The sequence below is a fragment of the Canis lupus genome, chromosome 3, assembly GCF_003254725.2.
Source record: "Canis lupus dingo isolate Sandy chromosome 3, ASM325472v2, whole genome shotgun sequence".
Lineage (NCBI taxonomy): Eukaryota > Metazoa > Chordata > Mammalia > Carnivora > Canidae > Canis > Canis lupus.
In genome coordinates, this window is record NC_064245.1 from 85,884,971 (window position 1) to 85,905,282 (window position 20,312).

The 20,312-nt window shown below is 45.7% G+C and overlaps 1 protein-coding gene and 1 long non-coding RNA gene across 3 annotated transcripts in view; one reads left to right on the plus strand and one right to left on the minus strand.

Annotated features, from left to right (window-relative positions):
* Positions 1-20,312, plus strand: part of PPARGC1A (PPARG coactivator 1 alpha) — a 640,279-nt gene that overhangs the window by 48,438 nt on the left and 571,529 nt on the right. The gene's annotated exons all lie outside the window — the stretch shown is intronic.
* Positions 12,977-14,014, minus strand: LOC125754898 (uncharacterized). Its single transcript, XR_007409991.1, has 2 exons — positions 13,572-14,014; positions 12,977-13,307 (listed from the first exon to the last, which is right to left on the minus strand). It is a non-coding gene; the product is annotated as an uncharacterized LOC125754898 (long non-coding RNA).

The following is a 20,312-nucleotide window of genomic DNA, read 5'->3' on the forward strand; positions in this document are numbered from 1 at the left end:
CCCACCCCCCCTCCCTTCTTTTCTCCCTCCTTCCCTCCCCACCTCCCTTCCTCCTCAATATTACTTGAGTTTCCATCTTCGGATTTCTTCTGTCTGGACTCTTCCCCCCCCTCCTCCGCCCCTTGCAGACCAGGACCTCTGACCTCCGGGTCTGACATCCGCTCAGAGGTCTCTCCCATAGGCCACCTCTGCACTTCCTACTGGCTGCTGGAACTTTGAATTCTTGGAACCAGCGCTTGTAATGAAAGCCATTCACGGCCTGGCCTCAGAGGAGAACCTTGAGCCGTGGGATCGCTCTCCTGCCTTCCTGTAACCTCACTGATCTTGCCAAGTCCAGTTAGTCCTGTTTCTGGCACTTCGCCTTTCTCCATCGTCCCGCTACCTCTGCCCTAATTCTGACGTGCGTTACCTTTCGCCTGGACCGTTCCAGTGGCTTCTTACATGTTGCCTCTCCTCTTGCCCTGGCCAGTTCGTCTTGCCTGGGCTTGGTACATTAATAGACTCTGGATAGAGTCCAAAGCTATTAGCCTGGCCCCCAAATTTCTTTGTAATTTGACCCTAAACCACCTTCCTAGCCTCATGTACCCTCTTTGTCTAGCATAGACACTGCACTTTGGTCACACTGAACTCCTTGAGGCTCCCCCCGCATACCCAGCCCCTACCCGGCTCTGAGCTCCAGCAGGCCAGTTCTTGGGCCTGAAGTGCCTGGCCTTTTGAGATCCTAAGACATGAATGTCACCCCTTCCACGAAGCCTTCCTTGGTTCCTTAAACCGAAGGCCATCTTGTCCTTCTTTGCTGGCGGCACCAAGCACCCCCTGTAGCTACTTGGGTGCTCGTGTTATGTCCCCCTCGGGTTTTAAACTCCTCGAGGTAGGAGCGGCGTCCTGCTCCAGCCCCTGCCACCCTACCCCACTCCCCTTCACCCAAGGCTCTCAAAAAGGGTCTGTGGAGGGATTCGGAGAATTTGGGCTCAATGTATCAGAAATGCAACCACAGTATGAGGCGAGATTTTGAGGGCTCGCGGTTCTTAACGCAAAACACACTTTCTGTGCATCCGGGGGCTGCTGCGCTCAAATTCCCAGCTCGGTGTCCGGCGGCGCTGGTGCCCGGGACTCAGGTCGCTGTCACAGGGTCCGCAGGGTTGTCTGAGACGACCTGCTTTGGCGACCCAGCCCTTCCCTCCTGGGAACACGCCCGGCCCGGCTCCTCCAGGACAGAGGTCACAGGACCGGGGCAGGACGCCTTCTAAACTGCCACCGTGGGCTGGTTCTGGGGAACGCAGCGGGGGTGCGTCCTTCCTCGGTAGCAGGCCGGGGGCCGGGGCTTGGGGGGCAGGACGGGCTTCCCCTCCTCGCCATCCGCTCTGCGGGCGGCCGGCGCCCCGCGGCCCTGGTGACCCCGGCCAGGCCTGCGGGGTGGCTGCTGGCGCCCGGCCTCCGCCCAGGCTCCCGCTCGGCCCTAAGATGCTTCCCGGAGGGCGTCGCGGCCCGGCCGGCGCTCCTAGGCCGCCAGCTGCTCGGACACGCGAGTGCGGGCTTCTAGAAACAGTGCAGGGAAGCACGTGAGGACGGGCTGGGGTCAGGACTCGGCCTCTCACGGCGGGCCCAGCTGAGCCAGGTGCGGAGCCGGGCTGATGCCACCGGGCGAGGTGTCCTGCCAGCCACAGGCAGGACAGACAGCCGGCCGCGGCGGGCCGCCTCGGGCAGAGCAGAGGGCCCCGACTCGGGCCTCCGGCCTCTGCTGCCTCCTGTCAGCTGGCCCTGCCCGGGAAGAGCTTGACAGAAGAGGGTGGCTGAGGTTTCTTCCATCCCCACTCGAGCTTCTGGGAGGGATTAAATAAGGCAAATGTACATGAAAAACCACTCTGTGCGGGGCGCCCCGGGGGCTCAGCGGGTGAGCGCCTGCCTTGGGCCCGGGCGTGACCCCGGGTCCTGGGATCGAGTTCTGCACCGGGCTCCCTGCAAGGAGCTGCTTCTCCCCCTGCCTGTGTCTCTGCCTCTCTCTCTGTGTCTCTCGTGAATGAGTAAGTAAAATCTTAAAAAACAAAACAAAACAAAACAAAACCCAAAACACACCACTCTTTAAGCTGCAGTGTTTCAAAGATGTGTTTATAAATAAGATCAACATAGTTCAGTGCAGGTGAGTACACCTGATGGCCCGAAGGAGCCCAGTTTGGGGTCCCTTCGTTAGCACATGTTTGATTAATTTAGGCCTGAAGGTCGTTTTCTTCACAACCCTCGAAGGGAGAAGGCGGCTCATGGTGTTTTAGAGTGTAGACTTTGGAGGCTGATAAAATTACCCTGGGTTTGAATCCCCACTTCTTTCCAGTTTTGTCATTTGATTTAGGGAAGTCAAATACTTAGCTCAGAGGGGTTGTTACCAGGGTTAAAGAAGTTAACATGTGGAAAGGATTCAATTTAGAGCTTGGCTTATGGTAAATATTTAATAATTGGCCACTTTTTATTACTCCTGAGAGAACTCTGAGGTCTGAAAAAAAGTTTTTTTTTTTTTTTTTTTGCTTTGTTTTTTTTTTTAAATCCTGCCTCTCAAGTGTCTTGACCCGGGAGCCCTTCGTCCCTGCCCTCTGATTGGGATGTGAGCGGTGGAAAGAGGAATTGCAGATCCAAAGGTCTTCCCCTTCCCCGTGGCCCCCTGTCCTGAGTGGCCCCCCAACAGAGGTCTGGGTCGAACCACCCGTGGGCATCCCGGGCGGCTAAAGAGGCTAACAGCTAGAATTAAATTCATTATTTCAGCAGACTTGATCCACGCACGCGTCCTCTGTCAGGAGATCTGTGCGTTTGAAATAACCTTTGCCTGTGGCGATGTTGTCTCCAGTGATTCTTGCTTCTGGCCACTGTGTTCTGGTGTAATCTCGCTTTCCATCCCTTCAGTTGCTAACTTGTAAACTTTCTTCCCTGGGGCTCGCTCCTCTAATCTTGCCTTTTTGGTGTTTTGCTGTAGTCTTGTCTTCCTTTATTCATTCTGCATTGCTTTTATCTCCTTACCTTTCTCCTGCTGAGTGTAAACAAACCTTAAGGCAGGAAAAAAAAAAAAAAAAAAGGAAGAAGAAGAAGAAGAAGAAGCCAGGCAGGATGTCTCCTAGTTTCCTGGAAGGGAAAAAAAAAAAAAAATCTTAGAGATGGTTGGCTTTACTGCTGGCAGCCAAAATTCAGTACATTCTACATGTAGCGTCATCGCTGGCCATACAAGGCGAAGATGCCTGGAAAATGTAGAGAGGGGAGTTTTATGTGGGGAGAGAAACTGGTTTTGAAGGATTTTTTGTTTGTTGGTGGTAAATCATTACAAAGTCTACAGTTGTCTTCGTAGAGATGATAACGTCTGATTAGGGCTGATTCTTTGGTGCAGAGGTTGGCCGACTTTTTTCATAAAAGGCCAGATGCTAGAGGGTGCAGGCTCGCGGGCCCTTCTCTCTCTGGCAGCTCTGCTGATACAGTGCAAAAGCAGCCACAGACAATGGGTGAACAGTGAGCGTGGCCCTGTGCCAATAAAACTTTATTTACAGTTACTAAAATGTGAATTCCATGTACTTTTCACAGGTCATGGCATTTATTCTTCCTTTGGATTCCCCCCCCGCCCCCAGCCACTTAAAAATGTGCAAACCATGCTTAGCTCACAGGTTGTAGAACAGAAGACGGCACCTGAGTGGCTCAGTGGTTGAGTGTCTGCCTTTGGCTCAGGGTGTGATCCTAGGGTCCTGGGATCGAGTCCCACATCGGGCTCCCTTGCATGGAGCCTGCTTCTCCCTCTGCCTCTCTCCTCTCTCTCTTTCTCTCTCTGTGTCTCTCTCATGAATAAATAAATAAAATCTTAAAAAAAAAAAAGAACAGAAGAGGGTGGGTGGGACGTGACCTCTGGCTTTCACCTCCTGCTTTAGTGAACTGGAAGGAGGACACTGGTTGCCTATAGTTAGAAAACTGTCCTTCCAGTCACTTCATTTGAAGTCTCCACTCAGTTTCCTCATTTGCAAAATCAGTTGAAGGGATAACCCTACGTGGTGCTGGAGAGGATGTGGGCAATAGGAATTCTCATTCGTTGCTGGTGGAAATGTAAAATGGTAGAGCTATTGAGGAAGATGGTTCGGCAGTTTCTTACAAATTTTATTATTTATTTATTTATTTATTTTAAAATACTTTATTTATTCACAATATACATAGAGAGAGAGAGAGAGAGAGGCAGAGATACAGGCAGAGGGAGAAGCAGGCTCCATGCCAGGAGCCTACAAATTTTTAAAAAAGATTTTATTTATTTATTCATGAGAGACACAGAGGCAGAGACAGACAGAGAGAGGAGAAGCAGGCTCCCCGCAAGGAGCCCAGTGTGAGACTCGATCCTGGGACTCCAGGATCACACGCTGAGCCGAAGGCAGGTGGTCCACTGCTGAGCCACCCAGGCATCCCAAGTTTCTTACAAAATTAAACATGCTCTTACCATACAGTCCAGCAAATCACGCACCTTGGCATTTTTCTCAGGTGAACTGCACCCTTACATTCACACAAAAGCCTATGCATGGATGTTTATAGCAACTTTGATCCTAATCATCCAAACTGAGAAGCAATGAAGATGTCCTTCAGTAGGTAAATGGATACGTAAACTGTGGTCCATCCAGACAACGGAATACTATTCAGCGTTAAAAAGAAATGAGCTATCAAGCCATGAAAAGCCGTGGAGGGACATTAGGCGCACAGTACTATGTGAAAGAAGCCAATATGAAAAGGCTACATTATGTGTAGCTCCAACTATGTGACATTTTGGAAGAGGCAAAACGATGGAGGCAGTAAAAAGATCAGGGGTTGCCAGGGGCTAGAGGGGCGGGAGGGAGGAATAGGTGGGCAGAGGATTTTTAGGGCAGAGAAATCATTCTGTATGACACTGTGATGGTGGATACACGCCATTATACATTTATCGAAACCCAAAGAACATAGAACACCAGGAGGGAACCCTGTTGGAAACTGTGGACCTTGGCGATAATGATGTGTCAGTGTGGGTTCATCAGATGTGACCAAGGCCGCGCTCTTGCTGAGGGGGACGCTGTGCGCGTGGGTGTGGGGACGGGTCTGTATTTTCTTTTCTTTCTTTCTTTCTTTCTTTTTTTTTTGAATATAGGGTTTGAAGCTTTTATGTATTTATTCATGAGAGACACAGAGAGAGGCAGGGACCCAGGCAGAGGGAGAGGCAGACTCCCTGCGGAAAGCCTGCGATCCCGGGACCCCGGGGTCACCCCTTGAGCCAAAGGCAGATGCTTAACCGCTGAGCCACCCAGGTGCCCCGGGGTCTGTACTTTCCGATCAGTTTTGCGGTGAGCCTAAAACTGCCCTAAAAAACACTCTATTGAAAAAATAAGGTCCATGATATTTGCTTAATCTCACCGGTGGCGCTCCAGCAGCTCTGACGGGTTAGTTGTAGAGCAGCGAGTAAACCCGGGTGCTGCCCAAATGTTAACGACCGAGCCGAAGTCCGCTCTCCTTCTTTCCTCCGAGATGGGCCAAGCTACACGAGTCTGGAGAGATGTCTCCTCGAACGGGAACATTTCTGGGCACCTCTGGGAGATTAGCATCGTGGGCACTGGCTGCTGAGGAGGCCTGTCGTTCAAAACAACCGCCACCAAGGGCAAAAACCGGGTTAAGGTTTGACCGAACATTTCCCCAACACCTGCGTGACTTTAAAGGCCCTTAACAAATGCAACATGTTAAGATTCGGCGGCATGGCCGTGGCTGATGCTCTTTGGAAAATGTGGGTCTCGGCGTTTCAGTTAATGCCCGAGAAAAGATAAACACACAAGAAACTTCCCTTCAAGAAGTTGCACATCTGGCAGAGAGAAAAGGCAAGGACTCGTCGTATATGGACATTTGCCCTGTTGCTAGTGCACGTTACCTAAAAGCATGGATGGTATTATAGTTCATTAGAGACTGATGAGCCAAGGGGGGGGCGGTGATGAAAAAAAACCTGATGAGCCCCTGGCAAGGGTGTGGGTCTAAACTGCCTTTTTTAATTTTTTTAATTTTTATTTATTTATGATAGTCACACACACAGAGAGAGAGAGAGAGAGGCAGACACACAGGCAGAGGGAGAAGCAGGCTCCATGCACTGGGAGCCCGACGTGGGATTCGATCCTGGGTCTCCAGGATCGCGCCCTGGGCCAAAGGCAGGCACCAAACCGCTGCACCACCCAGGGATCCCCTAAGCTGCCTTTTAAAGTTCCGTTATTTCATTAACTTTTCCCCCACAGTTTATTTCAATAGTAACATCATTGCAAGTGGAAAGACACGCTCACGGAGGCCGTCGGGTACAGGTGCTGGGTTTGCCCTGCGCTCACTCTGTAAAGAGAGATGTACGTAGAATTCTAGTCCTCGGTATAGAAGCACACGTATTAGTGGATTAATTTAATTTATTAGTGAAGTTAATGAGATGTTAGTCTCTTTGGTGTTGTTTGGGTAGAAAAGCAACTCTCCTAAAATAGATGTATCTCTGAGTTGCTCGCGCTGCAGGAGCCGGCCTGGGAGTTGCCCACAGCAGGAAGCAGTTTGGCTGTCCTGTCCTCTGCAGCCCATGTGGCTTTCCTGTCCCAGCGTCGCTCCCTGCTTCTGGTGCCCGGGGAGTGAGTGCTCCCTCTTCATGACGTACCCTACCCTCAATGTGAATCGTGCGCACCCTGCACGCATGTGTTGTAACCGGGCCCTCCCAAACACATCCTCCGGCATAAAGGTGCGTCCGGCTCTGGATCGAGATGTGATAAAAGGACAGAAATTTAATGTTGTTTGCACTGGTGGGCAGATGATCTGCCTCCATGTAACACGGTCAGGGCGTTGGGGTCACGTGGTTTCTTGTCCCCTACAGCTTGCTGTACCTTTATAGCACTTTGTAGTCTGTGGGCTCCTCTTAATTGTTTTAAGAATTGGGGAAGTTCCCCAGCAAAAAAATCCTTTGCACACGAAGCAGCGAAGCCCAGAGCTGTTGACAGACGTGCCCAAGGCTCCCACCTAGAAGGAGCCGGTGCTGGGATTTGAATTCTGCTCTTGGCTCCAGCTTCTTTCAACTCCATCTGCTGCTTTTGCAGAGATGCATGTCCTGCGGCTGGACGGTGGTAGTGAGCCTATCAGTACCGCGCACTTAGATGGCACCTGCCATGCCGACCTCACGGAATCACCTCGTAGCTGATATTCTTTTCCCTGCAGGTCTTGCAACTTTGTCTTCTTGGTAAATTCAGAGCTTTTAAAAAAGCCTTCATTAGGAAACATTTCAAAAATATTCAAGAGTAGAGAGAAGAGTATAATTACTCTCTATGATGCAATTTCCTAGTTTTAACAATTAGCAGCACATGGGTAAGCTTGTTTCAACTCTACCCCCCACCTCAATTAGATTAATTTGAAAATCTCAGATATCATATAATTTCTTCTGTAAATACTTCAGGATGTGTCTCTAAGAGATTAAAGTCATCTGATTTTTTTTCCTCCTCTGCTTACCAGAGCACCTCCAAACTCCTAAACTTAATAGTTTACTGTCCTCGCTCATGGTTCTGTGGGCTGACTGGGCTCGTCTGGGGTCTCTACTGCAATTGTCCTCAGGTTCCAGTTGGGGCTGCGATCGTCTGAAGATATAGGTGACTGGGCTGATACAGAAGGTGGGTCACTCATGTGACTGTCAGGTAGGGACTCAGGTGGGGCTGGTGACTCTTTAGGTTTCTCCCAGGATGGCTGCTGGGTTCCAAGAAGAAACGTCCCATGAACAGGACTTCTAAGATGCTTGCACAGAGGGTTCTTAGGACCTAGTCTTGGAGCTTGTGACCATCGCTTCTGTCACCTTCCACTGGAGAAGGGAGTCACGACAGAGTCCATGGGAGCTCTGCTCTACCTCCCAGTGGGAGAAGCAACTGCAGAGATAAAGAGGAATTCCTTAATATCGCAAATACCCAGTCCGTGTTCAAATTGCCTCACTTGGACCATGGGTGTCTTACATTTGGTTTGTTCAAAGCAGGATCAAAATGAAGCCCGCACGTTGCATCGGGCAGATAGGACTTTCATATTTCTTCTAATCTAAGATATCCCTCTCTTTGTTTATTCCTTGCTTCAAATTTATTGTTGAAGAAGCCGATTGTTCATACTGTTGAATTTCCTAAGTGTGGATTTGGCTGCTTGTGTCCCTGGTGTTCATCGGTCCCTTTTATTTTTCTCTTGTAGACTCTTAGATCCTCGATCAAGTTCAGGTCCATAGGTTTGGTAAAAACACGTCCTACGTAGCGATGTGTACTTCTTGCTGCATCACACCAGGAGGCGCAAAGTCAGTTTGTCTCTCCTTGGGGATGTTCACATTGATTTGTGGGTTCAGGTGTTGACGCCGGAGCGCCTTACTCCAGTTGAGCGTTTTCAGAAAAAGCTTCTAAACAGTTGCTCCTCTTTTGCAGGCTCAGGAAACGGAATGAGTCTATATTTATATACCCATGTCTGCATTTACTGTGTGCTAACCATGTGCCAGACATCACATCAGATACTTACATGACTCAACCGATTTATTTTTCATAACAAACCCAATAAAAGAGGAGTTAACGATTATCCTCATTTTACATGAAAGGGAACTGAGGCACGCGTGCCCTGTGCCCGACATCCAGGCCCTGGATGCCTTCTGAGTGGGTCTCATTTACAAAAGGGATTAGTTTTCATTTTCAGAATTCCTGGGGGGAAACCAACGTACGTAGGTCCGTGAGAAAGGGTACAACCTCAGTGGGAGGACCAAATAAGGAAATTGCTGCTTCTTAAAATCTGGAGTCGCTACCTTGAGTCCAGAGGCTTGTGGGGCAAATTCCTGTGGGGCCAGCTTCCCCTCGCGGGAGAATGAGTCCTTTAAGGATAACATTTCCCCTTCTCCGCAGTGCGCTCTGTGTCACAGGGTCAGCAGGACCAGAGCCTGCCACCTCTGCTGAGGACGGGGAGGGTGACGCTCACTTTCACATCTGTGCTCCTCGCTTTGCCCAGACAGGAGGCTCAGAAATGACAATTTTATTTTAAAGAAAATATTTTCAAATGCAATTTGCAGTTTGCACATGAAGAGTAATGAGCAAAATGGATGCAGCTGTCTTTTAACTTAACCCTGCAGTGCCACCCCGGTTTGCTTTCCTACCCCAGTGATCACGCAGGCAGCTTCCGTGCTTTTCTTTAGGACTTTGGAGCCTCGGAGCTTCAGAGGCCCTGGAGTTGGGCGAAAGGGTGGGCATGTGCCTGGTGGTGCCCGGTATCTAGGGCTGTCGTAGCTGAAAAGGAAAAGCCTGGAAAGAACAGAATCCAGAGGGGCGCCTGGGTGGCTCAATAGGTTAAGCGTCTGCTTTTGGCTCAGGTCATGATCCCGGGATCCTGGGATCAAGCCCCACATTGGGCTCCCTGCTCAGCGGGGCATCTGCTTCTCCCTCTGCCCCTCACCCCACTTGTGCTCTTTCTCTCTGTCAAATAATACTAATAAAAAGAACAGAACCTAGAAATGAGCAGCGAGGGCTGGCTAGTGGAACCCTGGAGGTGTTGTCTCATAGCAGGAACACTCGCCTTCCCCCAGGGAACATTTCCTTTTTCTTATTTTAAATACATACATACATACATACATACATACATACATTTAATTTAAACTCAATTTGCCAACACATAATATGACACCCAGGGCTCACCCCTTCAAGTGCCGTCCTCAGTGCCCATCACCCCATCCCCTCATCCTCCCTACCCCCTCCTCCCCTTCTGCACCCCTCCATTTGTTTCCCAGAGTCAGGAGCCTCTTCTGGTTCGTCTTCCTCTCTAATTTTTCCCTACTCAGTTTCTCCTCCTTCCCTTTTGGTCCCTTTCCCCCAGGGAACAGTTTTGAAGGACACCGCGGCATTTCTTGCATCTCTGTTGGGCTATGTGGAGCCGTCTCAGTGCTGGGTGTCCAGTCCCAGCAGGTCTACAGCGGATTCTGTGCTCTGTACATTCTATGAGGTGGTTTTCTGCCTCCTTGTGCGAGTCCTTCTGAAGTGTTGGGGCTGAGGGGAGCCAGCTCTATCCTTCCTGGGGGGACTCAATGTTCTGGAGCCCCCGACCTTCCCCTGTGGTCGTGTGCCTACCCAGCTGGGCCGGTCTAGGCTCATGGGCATTGCACGTTGACAAAGCCAACTTCTTAATCTTGCTTGAAGGGAGCAGGGGAAATGAGTTCTAATATATAAGATGCCGTTTCTTGGGATACCCAGCATTTGCTCCTAGTTATCGTAAAGGACCCTGAGTGACTTAAATCAGGGTGAGTCCACACCTTGTGACAAGGACAGAGACACATGCACACACCCGCAGTTACCTTTTTGATATTCCCATATTCATCCCCCTGAGCGGGGCAATGATTGGGGTGTATGACCCAGGGAAAGAAGGAGGGTGCCTCAGGGGTAACACAGAGACAGATTCCCAAGAAACTTTCATGGTCCAGTGAAGGAAACAGAATCCACTTGGAAGCAGATAATGGCTTTATTCGTCTGCACTTTAGTTTCTTTTGGTGGCTGCCACATGGAGTCTCCAAGTTAACTTGAACATAGTAGCCACTCAGGGCCAGTTTTTCTTTAAGATTTAGAGAGAAATCTTAAAAGAAAGAGAAAGCTTGGTGGGGAGGGACAGAGGGAGAGGGAGAGAGTCTTAAGCAGACTCTGCACTGAGTGTGGAGCCTGATGCAGGCCTTGATCTCAAGACTTTGAGATCATGACCTGAGCTGAAACCAAGAGGCAGACACTGAACCACCCGAGCCACCCAGGTGCCCAGGGCCAGGGCTTTTTAAATAACCAAGCAGTTGCCTCATTAAGAACACGGTGGCATTTTATGTGAAGCACTGTGGTGGTTGCTTATTTCTTAAAATACTTTTCTGTAGTGTGTACCTTTCCCATGGACTTTCTGTAGTGTGTACCTTTCCCTTTCCCTTGAATAGCATTATTTGCTTGTCTGGTGTCTTGTGACGTAGGAATTGAGCCTTGTACTCTATATGAGAACAGCAAGGAGGGAAAGGAAGGAAGAAAAGGAGGGAGCGAGCGAGGGAGGGAAGAATGAAAGATGAATGAAGGAAGGAAAGAAGGAAGGAGGGAGGAAGGAAGGAAAGGAAAAAATACTGGAACCTTATAATGACTCTAAGAGTGGGCAGTTCATTAGAGCAGAGTTGAATAATTCATTGTGGAAAGATTTGGTTTTATCTCTCGTGTCTTTTTCTTAAGCCAAGGGAGTGGACCATGCGGGCTAGTTGGAGGCCCCCATTGGGTCTGTCTACATCTTGGGGTAGTGATGCAAAGTCTCAGGTGGGGCTGACTCCCTGGCCGTGATGTAATGAGAGTTTCTACCTCACGCTTGTATGTCATTCACACAAGTGGAGCATCATGGGAGCTGGACCAGATTGATGTCCCCTCCAAGAATAGCACTGATTATAGAACAGATTTTCCCATATACAGAGCCATTTTTAATTCTCTGCCTACCACAGCTGCCAGCCTGCAGAGATAATTCCTTCTAGCAGAATAGCTCTAGATTATTATAGGGAAATCAAATTTGCATAAAAGCACTCTCTCTTCTCTTTCTCTCCCTTTCTTTCTAAGTTACTAAACAGATACTGTCAATTACTTTTGTTGGAAGAGCTTTTGGGGGGGGGAAGGGAGAAAACATTGTCTTTTGGAAAAATGCCACATGGAAACTTTCTGTACAACTTTAAAAGATTCTGAGGGTCAGCATTTCGTGTGACACTTCACATTTGATGGATGCTTCCTGATTTTCCCTATGTTGAAAGTGCTTTCCAGCTCAACACACATTTAATATATATTTTATTTTATTTTGGTTGGGCACAGGCCCTGGGGACATAAAAAAATGAATGGCCTTTGTTTTTGAAAAGCTTATTTTATTTGATTCATGGGAAGTATACATGAAATAAATAAGGCAGGCATCACTAGGTCCATTTTGCAGATGAGAAAACTGAGGGCCAGGGAAATTTCAGTGACCTTTTGAAAGTGTGCATAACTGGTAAGTGAAGGATTGAGAGCTTAGGGCTTCAGAGTCTAGTTTGGGCTTGCTGTGGGTACCATGACATCACTAAGGAGGGGAAAGGTTGCAGCTTATAGTTGTTTGGCCAAACCTGCCTTTTTTTTTTTTTTTTTGATTGATTTATTTGAGAGAGAGAATGAGAGAATGAGGGGGGGAGGAGCAGAGGGAGTGGGAGAAGCAGACTCCCCAGTGAACAGGGAGCCTGATGTGCAGCCCGATCCTGGGATCCTGAGATCATGACCTGAGCTGAGACCAAAACTCAGCCACTTAACCAACTGAGCCACCCAGGCACCCCTTGACCAAACCATTTATTTATTTATTTGTTTATTTATTTATTTATTTGTTTATTATTTATACATTTTTTTAAAAAATATTTTTATTTATTTGAGAAAGAGTGAGTGAGAGAGAGAGAGTACAAGCAGGGGGAAGGGCAGAGGGAGAACCAGACTCCCCACTGAGCAGGGAGCCCGACACATGGTCCTGGGACCATGACCTGAGCCGAAGGCAGATGCCTGACCGACTGAGCCACCCATGCGCCCCTGGGCAAACCTTTTAAGAGGACATTGAAAAACCAGAAGATTTTACTCCCCCTGGTCCCACCCTGCCCCCAAGGAATGGACTTTTGGCTTCTTTGAAAGAATATTACACAATCTGTCAACCGCAAGTGTGTATATTCCATCAAGGTGAGACTGTTCCATCAGACTGGGCACAGCCAGTGACCACTACTACTCCCCACATCCTTAGGTCCACGTCACTCATTTATTTAAGTTACCAGCTTTTGACCCAGAAGACTTTGTATTGTCCCCCCCGTGCTGAATCTGGGAGAGCATAGCAATGCAGGTGCTTTGTCCTGAGAGCAGCATTCTTGCATTGTTTTAAAAATAATCTTCCAGGTTTTCCATTGCCTTGTTTTTTTCAGCTTTTAAAAAAAGTTGGCAATTTTCAGCTTAAAAAAAAAAAAAAAAAAAAAAGACAGAGAGATTGCCCCCTGTGTGTTCCCAATCCTGATGATTCAGGATTTGGAGACTCATGAGAGATTTTTTTACTTTACTAGACACTGTAGGCTGAAATTCTGTTTGTGTTCTTAAAAAGGCTTTTGTGGCTATTATTTCATTGCATTCTATTTTCTAATCTGTTTGAAGCCACCTTCTGGGGGATGAAGAGTGTGACGGTAGAAGTCTATTTAGTTCTGCCTTTTGCATTTGGGCTTCGATTTTCTGATTTCGTTGGGCAGATTTCTATGCTGAATGTAGGTTCTTAGGAAAATGAGGATTAGGTGCCTGTAAGAAAGAAATAGAGAGATGGTCGTGGTGTGGAAACTCTAGATAGAAGGTGTTGCTAAGTTCTAATTTACTGTGAGAGCTTAATTAAATCATTTGATTTAACCATGGAAGTTACAGGTTAGACGATTCACCCAGGAATCTAAAAACAGCAGCAGAGCATTAGAGACCTTCTGAGAAAGGACTGTATGCAGCAGGCTGTCTGTATGCAGTGGTTTCTGAGCCCTACCTCTTGTATACCTCTCCCTGGTGTGATGCTGTTACCTCTTTGTTCCATCAGAGTTGAGGGTCCCGCATCAGGTGGAAGGGTGCCTTTTGCATAATCTCGCAACTCTGTGCTTCCAAATCTGGGGGTTCTTTTTTGCCACCTGCCTTCTGAGAAAGTGGCTATAAGCACACAGGATGGTTTGATTTCGAAGCTCGCAGCAGCCGTCGTGGCCCCCATATCCTCACATTTCTTCTTCGCGATTAAATTTCCACTTCATTTGTGCTGTTTTGGCATTAGGTTTTGATTCTGTGTTAAAAATCAGTTACCTGCTTTCCAAGTGCTGAGTTTGCAAAACACACTTATACACCTTGTCTCCTTTGATCTTCACAATGGCTCTACTGTGAGGTAAGGAGTGACATTGTATGATCTGGGAACTGGGGGTGCTAAGGTTGGAGTCCCAGCTGAAACTCATTAACTGTGGGATGTTAAGGGATACAACCCCTTGGAACTTAATTTCTGTTTCTACATATGGAAGATTAAAACTTTACAGAGAGGTTGTAAAAATTAGAATATTTCTATCCATCCGCCCATTCATCTATTCACCCATCCGCTCAACCATCCATCTTCCCATCCATCCATCCATCCATCCATCCATCCACCCATCCATGATTATGTTTCCCCAGTCCTTGGGGGTAAGGGAGCTCATTGTTATTGTAACCTGAGTCCTTGCATCGCATTCACCATGTCTAGTGTGCACAGTTGAGAAGAGTGTCTCAGCTTGCGTGGGCTGCTAGAATGGAATATCATGGCCTGCGTGGCTAAAACAACAGATGTTTATTTCTTACAATTCTAGAGGCTGGGAAGTCCAAGGTCAAGGCAGTCATGGGTTGGGTGGATTGAGTAAGAGCTCTCTTCTTCGTCCACAGACAGCTCTCCCAGCTGTGTCCTCATTTGGCAGAAGGGGTGAGGGAGCTCTCTGGGTTTATGTTGTAATCTCATTCAGGAGGGCTCCGTCCTCATGACCTCCCAAAGGGCCTACCCCCTAATACTGTCAGGTTTCAACATATGAATGTTGGCAAGACCTCAATGTCAAGTCTAGGGCAAAGAGCGTACTGGGATGGGTTATGACTCAGGTCTGGGCTGAGCCTGGCCTTGCTCTTTAACTCTGCCCCTGGGCAGTTTATTTGTTCTCACTAATCCTCAAGTTCCTCTTCTGGAGAGAAGGGCAAAGTGACACACCTGCCTCAGCAGGTGTCATGGGGATCAGATAAAGAAGTGCCTATAAAGTGTCCCGCACAGTGCCTGGCACAATTGCAAAGTGTTTGTAAACAGTGGCTGGTGTTATTGGTCGGGCTTTCACACAGAGTGAATGTTGGTGGGTGGACATATCCGCTCCTCCTTCTCATCCGCTGCCCTTTCTGTGGCTGGGGAGACAGAACACAGCAACAGTGGCTGAGTTCCAGAGGCTGTGGCTTATCTGTCCTCACCTCGCAGCTGTTTGTCCACATCCTCTCATTTTGAACCAATGCTGGGGGCGCAGCCAGGTGGTGTGGTGGGACAGGCCAGGAGGACAAGCCTTCCCTTGGTGTATTCGGGTTCCCTTTCACCCAAACAGGGCTCTGGTCGGCAGTCCTGCCCTTGCCTGGGTGGGGTGAGGCCACTCATATTTGAGGAACAGGCTTCAGAGTTGCCATGGAGAAGTTGCTGTATGTCAAGCTTCTGCTCCGTGTCAAGCGTCTGAAGTCAAACTCCCTAGATTCAGGTCCCAGCTCTGCTTCTTACAAACCAAGTAGTTGGACTTCTGTAAACTCCAGTTTCTTCAGCTGAAAAGGTGGAAGTAACAAGAGCTAAGGCTTGTATAACATTTACTATGTTCTAAACACTTCACATATACCAATTCATTTATCCCACATCGGCTCTGTGAGCTGGTCGGTACTGTTATGCCTGTTTGTAGAGATTGACACATAGAGACCTTAACTGGTTTGCTCAAGGTAAATGGCAGTGCTGGGACTAGACCCAGGCCGACAGATTTCAGGGATCTCCGATCTCAACCACTCTTCTGTCTCCTCCCCTAATAGAGTGGGATAATAAGCATCACACTTGGCCCATAATATGTGCTGAGTAAACATGGTTTTTACAAGTGAAAATTTTTAATTTTGTTAATCAGGTATTTACTTCTTTAAGATTTCTCCCTGTCATTTAAGTTGTACATCTATTGCTCTTTTAGATGTCAACTATATTTACTTATTGTTTTCCTAACGCTTTAATCATTCGAATTTTTATACTTAATTATTTTAGTCACAAAAAAGTATATGCTTTTATTTTTAAAAAGATTATTTATTTATTCATGAGAGACACAGAGAGAGGCAGAGACATAGGCAGAGGGAGAAGCAGGCTCCCTGTGGGGAGCCCGATGTGAGACTCAATCCCAGGATCCCGGGTTCATGACCTGAGCCAAAGGCAGATGCTCAACCACTGAGCCACCCCGGCATCCCAAAAGTATACACTGTTAAAAGTAGTTATTTATTTGTTACTTTACTGTGGTAAGGACATTGATTAATACAAGATCTACTTCTTATTTTATTATTTTATTTATTTACTTGACACAGAGAGAGAGAGAGAGAGAGAGAGAGAGAGAGAAGCAGGTTCCCCTGGGCAGGGAGCCCAATGTGGGGCTCGATCCCAGGACCCTAGGGTCATGACCTGAGCTGAAGGCAGTAGCTTAACTGACTGACCCCCCAGGCACCCACAAGATCTAGTCTTTAAACCAACTTTTAAGTGTAGAACACATTGTTGACAATAGGTACATTGCTGTACAGTGCATCTTTAGAGCTTACTCATCTTACTTGATTGAAACTTTATTCCTATTGATTAGTAACTCCCCAGTTCTTCCTTCCTCAGCTTTTGGTAACAGTATATGCTCAGTAAATAATCACCATCATTCTCAGTCCTGATGAGTGGATCTTTCTTTCTGGAGCTGTACGCAATAGGGCCTTAGAACACCAGTTGTGGGGTATCCCTTAGAGATCACAGACTCATAGGTACACATATCCATCTTGGCCTCTTGCTGGAAGTTTGAAACCTAATGCTCATGATACCCTTGTGACAATACTAATATTTACTGTAAATATAAAATATTTATTAGATACCTACTTAGACCTGATGCATTTTCAGATGTTCTAGATACGAGTAAACAACCCTGAATCATGCCCCTCTGGAGTTCTAAGGTTAAAATAAAGAATGCTCCATTTGTCTTACATTGATTTTAGTTTCCACTCACTTGGCATACCTACCTCACATTTTGCATAGTTGCTTTTAAAAATCATCACCATCCTCCTCCTCCTCCCCACCATCATCATAATAAGCTCTTACTATGTGCTAAGTCCTATGGGCTTTGCCTGAACCATGTCATTTAATCTTCACATTAGAACATAAAATAAAGATTTCTGCAAATTAATCATCTACAAATTGAAGCAAATGTTATGTAAATATCATTGCCAGCAATAGTTACAACAGAGGGAAGGGGAGAGAAATGTATCTCAGTTCTTTGGATATTTAAGAATTGCTCTGTAGAATATTTGAAGAGATTCTTTTGGTGTAAATGTCCATATGCTTAGAATAATGGGATATAATGAATACAATATCAAGATATTGACAAAACTCCGCTAGTACTCATTTCCAAAATATTGCCTAGTAGATGTAGGTATTTCAACTTTGTTGATATAAATATTTAATGAGCATCTACTATGTTCCAGAACCTTGATATTCTCCCACAAGGAGAATATCACTTTCTCTGCTCACCTATGGAAGTTTTTGTCTTATATATACTGTCCTTTCACTCTGGTAATGAATTAATAGTTAATTTCAGTCTCAGTGAAATGTAGGGATTTTCCTGGAGCTACCTCTCAGTGTTGAATGATTTTTAGTGATGGAAAAAGCCATGTGTCAGAGAACTTTACTATAGTCAATAGGTGAGAGTCTCCTCATTTTGTAGGAATAGATTTTTTTTTACTTAGATTTTTTTCTGATTATAATATCCGCCCAAACTTTCAATTCTGGCTATGTGGGTGGCAGACCAGATACTTTCATAAATTGTCCTGCTGAAATAACCTAAGAATGCTGGATAAAGTATAACTAACATTTTTATGATATCTGCAAAAAAGTGAGTGTGGTTTTCAGGGTTTAAAAATAAATAACGCAATGGAAAGTGGATGTGAAACATAAGCTGACATTCTGCCCTGAGGGTGTTTGCTGAGAGCAGAAACTTAGATTATGAAATTTTTACTACTGTGCTAGGGACTAGAAACCAGGATTTGGGCCCTTGCAATGTGGGATGTTGAAACTGAGACCCTAATCTGAAGCTAGAGCCCGTAAAGGGCTGTACTCTCTATGGAAAAGTGAGTTCGAAAAAAAATCCCCCGGTTGGCCACGAGATGTATCTTAGCCTTAGGTTTCATTGGGGAAAAATATCTCTCTTTTCTTCAAATTTAACAACAGCCCTGCCTTCATTTGGCTTCAAGGTTGAATTTAAACTGTCTGAGTGATCTAGATGAGATATTAACTTTAGAGGTCCTGGATTAATGGTACTTGGAGTACAAAGAAGACAGCGATGCAAAACTCTCTGGAGAAATGCATCTTTATCTCAGACCCTGTGGCAGTCCACAGTTTTGGATAAGTCTCACATGACCTCACAATCCAGAATTACAGATACACAATGAATTTAGTTGTTAGGTATTTAAGAGTAAAGGGAAACAACAGATAGCAGAATAAGACCCTCAAATACTTCATACATTGGAGTTAACAATGGTACAGAAGAGGATACAGAAATAAGGTAAGCTAAAACATGTGCAAATGAATCAACTAATCTCAAGTAATATGTGTACTCAAAAGTCTGTCAAAAAGTCTGTCAAGAGAGATTTGAAAAAGGCCCATGTAGAACATCTGGAAATAAATATAGAATTATTGAAATTAAATGTAAAACATGATCTTTGTAAGAAATTTGAAAAGAAAAAATTAACCATTATTCTATTACTAAGAGGGAAGCAATATTAATACTTTCCAGTAATTATTCAAGTTTTTTCTACTGCATTTTTACAAAGTACATATTGTATTCTGTATGGGTATTATTTTTGTTATCATTTTCTTTCTATATAATAAACATTTTAATATCATTATGCTGTATAATATATGGTAACGAAGAAAACCCATTATATATAAATGTTTCCCTATAGTTGTATCTATTTATTTACTTATATTTATTTATATGCAAAGAACATCTCAGCACACCCTCTTTATTCATGTACTAAAATTGACACACAAACCTTCTTAATGCTTAGGCTAGGAACTAGTGCAGTGTTACTTTCTCTACATTCTACTGGTTTAAGTGAATTGTATGACAAATTCAGATTCAATGTGGGAAGGGACTATATGAGGTTGTGGATAATGAAAGACATGGTTCATTAGGGACCCAGCTATCACATAGATAGTGTCTTGTTTTCCATTTTTGTGCGATGGTAACATATTTTACACTGTTCTACATCTCCCCCCCTTTTAAGATTTATTTATTCATGAGAGACACACAGAGAGAGGCAGAGACACAGGCAGAGGGAGAAGCAGGCTTCCTGCGAGGAGCCTGATGTGGAGCTCGATCCCAGGACTCTGGGATCATGAAATGAGACAAAGGCAGACATTCAACCACTGAGCTACTCAAGGGCCCTGCTATCTCCACTTTTTAACAAAATATTTTAAAGTATATTTGGTATTAACACATATATTATTTGGGATTAGAATTTGCTACAAGTAAAATTACAAATTATAGTGGTTTAAACAAAATAGAAGTTGGTCTTTTTTTTTAAGATTTTTTAATTTTTAAGTAATATCTACACCCAATGTGGGGCTTGAATTTATAGCCCCGAGATCAGTAATCCCATGGCTTACTGACTGAGCCAGCCAGGTACCCCAGAAGTTTGTCTTCTGGATTTGAGAAGTCTGGAAGTGATCGGTCCAGCTCCTTCTATTTTGTTGTGTCACTATGTGGGACTTCCATTCTCAAGCCACCTCAATATCTCAGATGGCTGGTGGAGTTGCAGCTATCCAGTTGCATTCTAGCCAGTATCAAGGAAGGAGAAAAGGGGGAAGAAGGTATGCTTTTAAGGGCACTCTCTGGAATTTGCACTGATCTTTCCCACTTACATTTCTTAGGCTAGATTATATTTATAGGACCATACCTGCCTGCAAGGGAGGCTGGAGGATATAATTTATTTGCAATGGACATGTGCTCGGTTAAAAAACTGAAGATTCTGTTCCTAATGAGGAAGAGGAGAATGATATTGGAGGACTATGGTCCATTAATAATTTCCTCATATTTTGTACATATGAGTTCAAACTAAGACTTTCGATGTAGTCTGCTACATTGTTTTCAGGAAGATTGTACCAGTTAACATGTACTGAAATGCCTGTCTTATGCCTTCGTCATCAGGACTGGATATAATGATTTTTATATTATTGGCAGTCTGTTAAGATTATGTTGTTTTATTTTAATTTTTAAAAAGATTTTATTTATTCATGAGAGACACAGAAAGAGGTGGAGACATAGGCAGAGAGAGAAGCAGGTTCTGCATGGGGAGCCTGATGTGGGACTTGATCCCAGGACCCTGGGATCATGCCTTGAGCTGAAGGCAGATGTTCAACCACTGAGCCACCCAGGTGCCCCAGATTATGTCATTTTAATTTATTCTTCTTTGATTACTAGCGTGGGTTGACATTTTATTCTATCGTTTATTAGCCATTTCTGTTTT